Here is a 10,262-nt window from a genome sequence, read left to right as displayed (position 1 = left end):
TTTTGCTGAATGTCATGGACATTCTCGAGGTGTCTTGGTCGGACTTTCAGCAGCTGTCTCTGCAGAGGTGCTGTTCAAACACGGAGCTGACAGCAGTGGTAGTGCCCTGAGGGACACCGGAGGTTTGGCCCCAGGTCAGAGTCTTGGTTAAGGTGTCACAGGTCTGAGATAAGACCTGGCATGCCACACGAAACCGCAGACAGAGGGAGAGAAGGCAGTGACAGTCCTCAGAGGTCATACATTGTGCTCACATTCCAAATGATATAAGCATTCAATAATAATAATAACAACAATAATGGAGGCTGTAAGGGATTCTTTGTAAATGTACCAAGTGACAAAATGTGATGCTAAGTGAAATGAATAATGCAGAGATTGCGATGAATAATTCAGCCTAAAAAGCAAGGTGTGCTGATGTGACAGAATAGATTTGAGCTTGAGTTTCTCACAGAGGAAACCAACCATCTATCAGCCAGACCTGGGGCAAATAGTATTTGCAAACATTACACTTCGTTGTTTGGTTTTGGCCTCCTCCAGTGCCAGATGGGTGGAGTTCGCAACTGAAGGCAATGGAAATCACCGCAGACAGTTTGGACAATAAATCCAAGTATCTAAGCTCAATTTAGTCTGTGGACGTTTGATTCAGATCTTGTCTGATAGTGTCTGAAAAAGTCCAACACCCTTAAAAAAACACCAAAATACTTCCTGCACTGCAAGATTCAGAAACAGGGTTTCTAATCTTTCGGGTGAATGCATGCTGAGATGTAAAGAACATCTCACCGGACTGTTGTCGGGCTAACACATGATCAATATAGTAATATATCAACAACTTTATGGACAATTTAGAATTTCCCCTTCAGCTTCAAAATAGCCATTTTCAGTTTGCTAAAAGGGGTTTGAAAGGATTTTATAAACCCAACAGCTCAACCACAAAGGAGCACATAATCCTGCCATTTAGGTTAGAACAAGCAAACTGGGACAGTATTATCCAAGTTTTTTTGCAGTCTGTTGCAGCTAAAGTTGCAAAAATGTAACTTTGAACCAATGACAAAGCCTCCAAAAAGTCAAACATGTACCAGTGTGTTTCCACTTTGCATACGAAGGTGACACAGCAAAACTGAAGCTGGTTTTATGAAATAATTCTGGAGGGATTGGGGCAATTACACAACTCACATTAAGAAGCCTGTTGCATGTGATGGCTAATCCAGTGTGAGGCGTGAAAACAGCCTATGAGTCACCAGTTTTCGGCTTTATAATGTCCCATCAAGACCCGTACCCCCCAAAACACGGACCTCACATCCGCTCACTTTACTTTCTACCTCCTCTGAAATGTCTACATCGACCCTGTTACACTTCTTTGAAAAGCTCCATCTTTGGCCTGATATTCAAGGGAATTAAGAGATATGCTTCAAATCATACTAAATCCACACCCATGTTTGATTTTTTTGTGCCACAGTCTCGATCAAGCACAAGCGAGATGCAACTAAATGTGGTTGAGTGGAGTTTTAGCAGTCTAAGTCCCCCCAATTACTGCTTTAAAGCCTCCTCCTGTCTGAATGTTTTGTAACATTGTTAGACGGATTAGGACTACAGAATAATCACGCACAAACATATAAGTAGTGTCAGGCTTTTTGTGTTGTTTTCCCTGGCTGTGAATAGGTTGTCCTTTCTTTCAGCCTGACAGAAGGCTGCCTTACACCGCCGATTCACCGTGGTTTTCTCTCACAGGTGGGGTCTGCATTCAAACCTTCATCCCTTCTGTACTTTTGAAAAAGAGTTGAGGGTGCAGACACGTTGCCGTCCATACCAAGGAACATGTGTACTCTTTTGCCGGCCTAATAAACTCTGAATAATGGTTTATCTAAGCCACACGCATCAAGAATTAAAGAGTCAAAACTTAGCTGAACTCATTTGGGTGCCCCGAGGCTATACGCCATCAAGCACAATGGAAATTTCACAATACAGTATCTGGAATCACAGCCCTCAGTGTGCCCCAGAGTCTGTAAAGGCATTTTATTTGCACTCTCCAGCCGCTCCCAATACTTAAACATTAAACGCCAAGGCTAGACAGGCAAAACCACTTTGAACTCCAGTGCAGGGTGAACACAGTGGGAGGGGAAGGAGGTGAGTGAGTGGAGAGCAGGGGGCCGGTGTGTGTGTGTGTGTGCGCGTGATACTCCACCAGGTGAGTCAGTGCTGGTCGTCATGCAACACCATCGCAGTCTTAGGCAATGGTGACAGAAGGGAAGGGCTCAGTGGTATTGACAAGTATGCATAGCCGTTTACTTTTAGATCTAACTGGGTTGAGGCTTTCTGCAGGAACGCTGTAAAGAATGTACATCCAAACAAGTTGCTTGGTCTGTTTCTGAGCCCTGGAACCTTCCTTAATGTCTTCAACACTAGAGATTATTTAATCAGTAGACAGTTCCCTTTCAGTCCATAATTGTAAAAAATTATCTCCAGCATTTTGGGATAAACTCTTACTTTCTTTTTATCCAAGAGTTGTGTCTGGACGCTATATTTTGAAGCTATGATGCAAAATGATTCTATCATAGAATTATGTAATAGAAACAAAGGGAAACAGCTAGCCTGGCTGTCTAAAATCTTGTTTTCACTGTGAGGTTGAGAGGCACTTGGACAAAAAATATCCTGCATGTGAAAAGGAAAATTTTTTAACACTATGGTTAACATGAAATTAATGAGCTTAAGGTGTATGGTAAGTGCATTTTCTTAACCTTTGAGCAGAGCCAGGCTAGCTGTTTCCCCCTGCTTCCAGTATTTATGCTAAGCTAAGCTAACTTTCTCCAGCTTCATACGGAATGAACAGATATGAGAGATAATAATCTTCTCATCTAATTCTCAGCAAGAAAGGGAAACAAATTATTACATTATGTTACCCTGTTATTGCTTGACATACCCAACATGTCAAGCAATTCCCTGATGTAAAAAATTAGTTTTTCTTTCTTTTAAGTGATATTGCAAAGGAGACCAATTAAAATAAAGCAATTGGTCCAAATTAATGTGCAGTGGCCACAATATCTTCATATTTTGTCCTGGAATAGGCTTAGTTCCAAGAACAGTGAATCCTACAATTCCCATAAAGCTTCTCAACAGCATTATTTGTGAGACATACCTGCATAAATGCCCAAATCTATCAAACGTCGGAATTTTGATAATAGTTTAAAATTTCAAGGCTAATCAGAGATTACCTTGATGACATCACCATGACATCATCAAGGTCATTTTCATAGATTTCTGACACCTCAGTTTGAAGATAAAAAGGCCACAATACAACTGTTGTGGGTGTGTAGTACACCCAGAGGCTAGGGATGAAAAATAAGCCAAGTTGCAAATCATTTCTAGAAAACCTGTGTCTAAATCATGTCATACCATTGGAAGAATTAAAAGTTTGATTATGAGCTCAGATGCCTTTGTGATTTTTTGTGTGCCTGTTGTTAAGTTGTTAAAGGGGCAGTAAGTGATTCTAAAGCATTACATATTTTGTAAAAATTGTTAGCTGTCGCTTCTTTGTTTGCGCCAAAAAAAAATCTGTGTTTTTGTCTGAGCCCTGGCTCTGTAACTCAAAAAATAAATAAAAATGTTGCGGGCCGCACCACACAAAAATGCAAGTGCAGTTTGTAAACATCACTCGACGTAGCGAGTAGTGCTGCGAGTCTGCGGTGTTGGCCTAGTGGTTTGTCTGTCGGACTCCCATACCCGAGGTCGCGGGTTTCGCGGCCAGAGCAGGGAAATCACAACAACAACAAAGAGAGAAACAAGCTTTCTCCAAAATCGCTCACTGCCCCTTTAAGCGCCTCTTGGAAAAACGTGTTCATCAACAAGATTACTGGAAACTGTTTAGACCCAAACACCACTGCTGATCGAAGAAATAAAGTTGTGAAACCGTCCATGTCTAAAGTATCAAACTTGATCACCCTGGTGTGAGAATATCGGCAATGCAAACACACTTCTTAGAGATGAGCAATCTGCTTCAATAAGAACTCTTCAGCGTTCGCCGTCATTAAAGTGAGGACACAGATTCTATCTCTGTAATGAGCCATGGCTGCTTCGAGTGTGTGCTATTTCACCCCTGGCTATGAAATGGAGGTTATAATTCCCTTCTGACTAAAATGATTTTTAGGAACACAGCAAACAGCAGGAAAGCTTAATCACGCCCCGTTAGCAGGCTACTACACTATCCATGCCAACCACACAGACCACCTGTGTGTCTGATAGTCAGTTATGATATGCTAACATGCTGCTCAGGCATTCCTCTCCTCAATCAGCTCTTTCTCATCTGCCTTGATGATGTATGCAAAACACTGTTTGTCATCAAATTTACGCCCAGTTGTTTATTTGCTTGGTTAAACATAGTTCTTTACATTTTCACAGTAATAAACATTACTAAATATGATCTCCTGTGTTGTGGCATTACAGTTCACCCTTTGATTTAAACCAATTTGAAGTTGATTTGCGGCAGATATCCCAGTTTATCAGAGAGGGAAGTGCTAGCATGCGCTGCGGTGTCATGGCTTGTGTGAAATCACAACACAGCAACCGACATCCTTCCTGCTTCGTGCGCCCATTCAAACTTTACTAATGCAGGAAATTGCTGCCACTGATCAAAGCTGTTGCCTGGAGGGAACAAGGAAGCTGAACAAAAGGGACACTGCCTCATATCTTATTATGATTTGTGGCTTTGGATGGACAGATCTTTTCAGCTGGATATTTGATGGCGTTTCAAAGTGATAGTGGCAATACATTTTGTGTAAAACAGTTATTGTGGTCTGAATGATCAATGCTGTTTGTGGGTACCAGAAATGCTAAAAAAAGAAACCCAATCATACAAATATTCCCACTGGCATTGATATTGTATCTGTTGATTTATTGAGAAATATGTGGATCATTCACATCGAGCTACTTAAATCAAAGGGTTTACTCTAAATGCACCTAGTTTTGCTGATTAATATGCAGCCCAAAATAACTCAGTCTAAGCAATCTATTTCGCAGGGTTCACTTAGGGACTGAATGAAAATTATTGAATTGGGGAGGGGGACAGAGCACTACGTTTCACACAATAAGCCCCAAAGCTCATCCCTTTTCTCTGGACCCATCTGACTTAGATTAAAAATGGTATACCCTTCCCAAATATCTCAAAGTAATGAAGCACTCTTGAGTGTCCAAAGCATTTTTATGGTATGCTTCAGTTTAGCCTCCGTTGATTGTCAGACTCACTGTACAGGCAAAAAAAAGAGAATAGATGATATATGCAGTAGAACTAGAGATATTGCCTTTTTTTTATCCATTTGTTTCATTGTCAAAACCTGGAGTCTACATCACCCACAATGCAAACAGGACCAAAGACAGATATTATATATATATAATAAATATATATGTAATTTCCATGCAGTCCCTTATATAAGTGGGAGTGAAAACTGATGTATCTGTTGAGTTCTAATCCAAACAGAAGAGGAAAAAAGTGCACACTTACAATATCCTGTCAGCACACTCCAAATTCAATTCATCTGATCAGATGGTGACAGTAAGAACGTGAACCTGCAGCTAGTCATTCACACAAGAAGCAAAATGTCAAAACATGTAAAAATGTGCAAATTGACAAACCCTCCACTGCCTCGGAGAGGGAAACTTTGACTTTGTGGTTGTATATGTGTGTACATATGCGAGAGCATGTGCATCTATGTGGGAATAACAGCCCAACAGTGGTTAATGAGGCGAGTGACTGACGGAGCAGCCTGAGAGTGTGGTTGGGAGCCGAGCGACTGAGAGTCCAGGTGAGGAGAGAGCGCGAGCTGGGAGTGGGTGTTTATGGGAAATCTCAAATGCTGCTCTGGAGGATGAGTCTGAGTAGCACCCAGACTGCACTGCACCTCTCACTCGCACCTTGCCGATGACCCCTTCCGCTTACACTGTGACACCCTGAATAACAAAATCCACCTTAAGATATCTTCAAATGAATCATGGATGGTCCAAATCTTTTTATGGCAGCTTAAAAGCTGCCAAACAATCAGGCGGTCATAACTATTTTTATTATTTGTTTAGCAAGCGTGGTAGTGTGGGCTCCGGGTTAATTGTCTTACGTAGCAGAAGCTTCTGTTTTTGTCCCATGAGAGGAAATGTGGGGCACTGACCTGCGTTCAAACTCCTTTGATGTCTGATCAGTGACAGACAGATTCATCTGACGGACAATACAATAAAGCAGATAGAGAGACAGACAGTGAGACAGATAACTGCTGTAGATGTGATAAATGTGTCTATTGACAATACAGAACCACCTCTTACTGCATGGCTTTGGTAGATTAAGGTGTGTCGGAAAATCTTGGAGGGTCAGCACTCGTGTGACACACGAGGACTGTTCTGACACACCAGGGAAACTGGAGAGAAGAACAACAGAAGAGATGTTGGGTGACAACACACTGAGATGATCCCGAAACTCTAATATTCATTGTGCTTTTAACCTCTGTTTTGTTCTCCACCAACCTTTGAGCAAATGTCTGTCTCTGTGACTGTTAAATTCTTCCTTATGTTTACCAGCTAGTTGCTAAGTGTGCCTCCCTGCTGTTTGGTGTTGAGCGGGGAGTGTACAGTGGGTTCATCAAAGATTTTCCTCTCAAAACAGCTGCCTGCTGTGGCCAAAACTGATGCCATTCGAGAGTGAACTAACACAGCGGATTGTAAAAGCAGAGAGCTGAAAGATCCTAAAATGTTCTGTAGAGCTGAGAACTGCAGTCGGGTAATAATTCTTGGTTTGTTGGTAACTACAATTGACTCTTTTCTCATTACACGTACTAAACTTATCCTTTGTCTTATACAAAAGATATCAATTGGTGCACCTTTACATTGCAGTACATTGAGCCCTCTCTGTTTATATATATATATTTACATGTGTATATATATATATATATATATATATATATATATATATATATATATATATATATATATCCCTGTCGGGTTACATTCTTTCACATTCCACCAGGGTTCAAGCAGTCTAAAGAGCGACTGCTTCTCCTTCTCGATGTGTCTGTGTCGGTAAGCTGGGGCTAATCCTGTAGTGCCACTGCAGCAGCTAAATACGTTCCAACAATACAAACAAGAACCTGGAACATTGCTTTAGGTGGAATATACTGTACCGAGAAGATGGGGCTGCATGGGCATGTCAGAGCATGCCCCTGAACATCATATTTCTTTGTGTTATCACAGAAGGTCAGACCTTATGTTAGCCGCACAGTTGTTCTGGATGTTGCTTTATATTCTGAATCGGACAGGATAAGGTCTAAGAGGTGAAAGTACGATCAAGCCTGGTGTCTGACTGCACTGGTTGCAAGTGACCTTCCCCCTATTTCCTGTCTACAGGTGGGAAACTCCACATCCTTTATCTTTATTGCCTCAGAGAACGGCTGCCTTGTCAGAAGCAGAGGGAGGAGTTTACAGGTTGAAAGTTTTTTGGACTGTGCTAATGCAGGGTGCAGGGGTTTATAAAAGGCTTAGTTCACAGGTGAGGGGATCACAGAGCAGACAGTGCAGGTGTTTGAGGAAGGCTGTTTTAGTGCTGTGTACATATGAACCGAACATCATATCATATGTTATCTTTCAGCTTTGGGAAGACGTGTTCTATCCGCAGATCAAAAGCACAGAAGAGGGACTTGCTCACAGTGGGGATGGTGGTTGCACCTTGCAGTGCAGCCAATCTCACAGAGATTATCATGCTCAAGGCTCTTATTATTTAATAGTAGCACATATTGATTATTGTTTAGCACTGCTCAAATTGATGTTTACACTCTTGTCTCACAGAAAAGGTGTTTCCCCACCTCAAATCCTCCTTTGTTTCCCTAATAACCTCACCTCACCTCTATTTCGCATGCGGAAATTCCACATCACATTATAGGATATTTTCTGTAGCTGCACGGATCCGTTGCTGTTTTTGCCGCTTGTTAAATGTTTTTGTTCAGTTTAGACCCTCTTCTGTTCCTCTATCATCTCACCCAACTATCAGAGGCCCGCTTCCACCGCTGGAGTTTTTTGGGAAGGTCGGGGCCGGTATGAGACTTTGCCACATCCTCCACTTGCGTAGCTCCCTGAAAACTGACAGGGCAGTGTGTAAAAACTCACCCACTCGCTACATTATCGAGTATGCTGCCGACCAGACAGGAGCTCGCCGCTCAAAAATGTGTTGAATTTACTGCCCTGAATGCTTTTTCTTCAAATAAAAAGTCTCCAAGACACAAAGAGAAAAGTTATTATCCAAGCGAGCAATAAGACTTAGACTTACTAGTGAGAGCTCAGTATTTGCACGTTTTCTTATCATAATTTAGTTTATGTGAATCCACACTGGGCAACAAAAAAATCCCAAAATCATTAGAAATGCATAAAAGTAATAAAAAACGTGGTTTGCTGTTTTGGTCTCATCTACTGATCTTGTCTCTGTCAGTGTTTCTCCGTCTGCAGGTCGGAGTTGAAACAACGTGCAGTGTGACGCACAGCAGGCTGATATATCAACCAACACTGCAGATAGGCTGAAAAAAGGTGTCTTGGGGCTGTTTGGCTTCACATATCATTGATCATGACCCGTTGAAGATCTGTGGTAGTTTACGTCTTTTGATGTTTAACAAGAGTCACCTTGATCTCCTACTGAAATCCATTCTTATTAAAATGACACAAATTCTGCCCCAAAATCAAATAGTACATTCTTATAAACACAGCCATTCTCCGCCTTATCTTATTGTACTCTGTACTTTCAGCTTTGGCTGTAAAACCCATAAAACAAACATGTCGTCTTCCCCCTTCCTCATTATTCTGAATGTCAATAGCTTAACAGGAACAAGCATGGTCTCATATCAGATGTATGCAATTTGCGGATAGAAATCACTGGATGTTACATTTCACAAAAAGTCTCCAAAATGAGAATTTGTTTTATGAATCATGTAAAATAATTTTTAGACTTAATGGCTGAAAGTACCTTCATCTAACTGTTTTTTAAAAGGTTCCATTAGTACAAAAAGTGACAAGTGAAAGTCAAAAACTGACAAGTAAATTAAAACTTGAAAATCAACAAAACTGGAAACAAGGCTGTCTCGTAACATTGACGAATAATAATAATAATGTGTGTTAAGAGCCTTATCTGACATTAAAAATACATATATGCCTTTAATATAATTGTAGCAATGGAGGTAATGGATCAATCTCCTGAGAAGTTTGCATAAAATCGTCCTCTGATAGTCTTGTCATTGTTGAAAATGTGGTTGTTAATAGCATCGGATATAGACTCTTACTGAGGCAACAGCCGCAGCGCTTAAAGCACTTAAAGAGCAGTGAGTGCATGAAAGAGGAAAAAAAGAGTGTAAAGGACAAAGTGAACAACTTTAATGAGGGTATGATCAGTGTGAAACTGCTGTTCTTGTCATGGAGCGAGGGAGAAAGCTTGCAGGGTTAGAATATAGACTTCTCTCCCTGCTGTTGGACATAATTTCCTCCCACCAGAGCACCTTGCCTCTGTTCTGCACCTTTGTATCTCTACATCAGAGAAAAGGGAGAAAGAAAGAGGTAACAAGCAAGAGCAGACTCTAAGAGAGGGAAAACAGGGAGAGGACAATGACAATACATACAAATAGTTTGTCTCATATAGAAATACTAAATAGAGGCATGTAAGCCTATATGTCATGATGAACGTTGAATCATTTATTTTCACAGTTCATTCTCAGAGTGACGTCTTGCTTTTCCTCATGAATGTGGAGGATCAGAGTGTGAGAGGATCAACAGGTGATTTGGGGGCCAATAGGGGGCACTGGGGGCCTAATCCACAAGCAGTAGTTTAACACACATGCTTTTCCCCATTACTTCATCACTGTCTGCTACACCGAACCTGGTTTGAGCTGTGAAATCGAGAAAGAAGGAAAAACGTCACGACTCTTTTTTTCATTTTCCGAGATTAATCTGGGTTAAAGCGGACTCGTGCAATCAATCTTCTGAGCTCGCTGAGACCGTTGCCACGGCTGCTGTCTGAACCACCACCAGCGAGTTAGTGATGTCTAATCAGGGCTTGATTGGCACCCTGGGAAGAAACAGCCTGTAAATCAATCAGACGCCAAGTGCTGCTTCAAGGGCTCAGGCGATTCTCTGCTGCCGTTTGTGCCTACTTTCAGGAATCACATGCATGTAATACTCCTCTCTCTACACATACTCTCAATGTGTGCCCTTTTTTAACATTGGAAGAAAATCTGCTCATTATCAGACTTTATTTACCCAAT

This window comes from Scophthalmus maximus, chromosome 21 (genome assembly GCF_022379125.1).
Source record: "Scophthalmus maximus strain ysfricsl-2021 chromosome 21, ASM2237912v1, whole genome shotgun sequence".
Classification (NCBI taxonomy): domain Eukaryota; kingdom Metazoa; phylum Chordata; class Actinopteri; order Pleuronectiformes; family Scophthalmidae; genus Scophthalmus; species Scophthalmus maximus.
The sequence above is the reverse complement of the archived record's forward strand: the minus strand, read 5'-3'. Positions refer to the sequence as shown.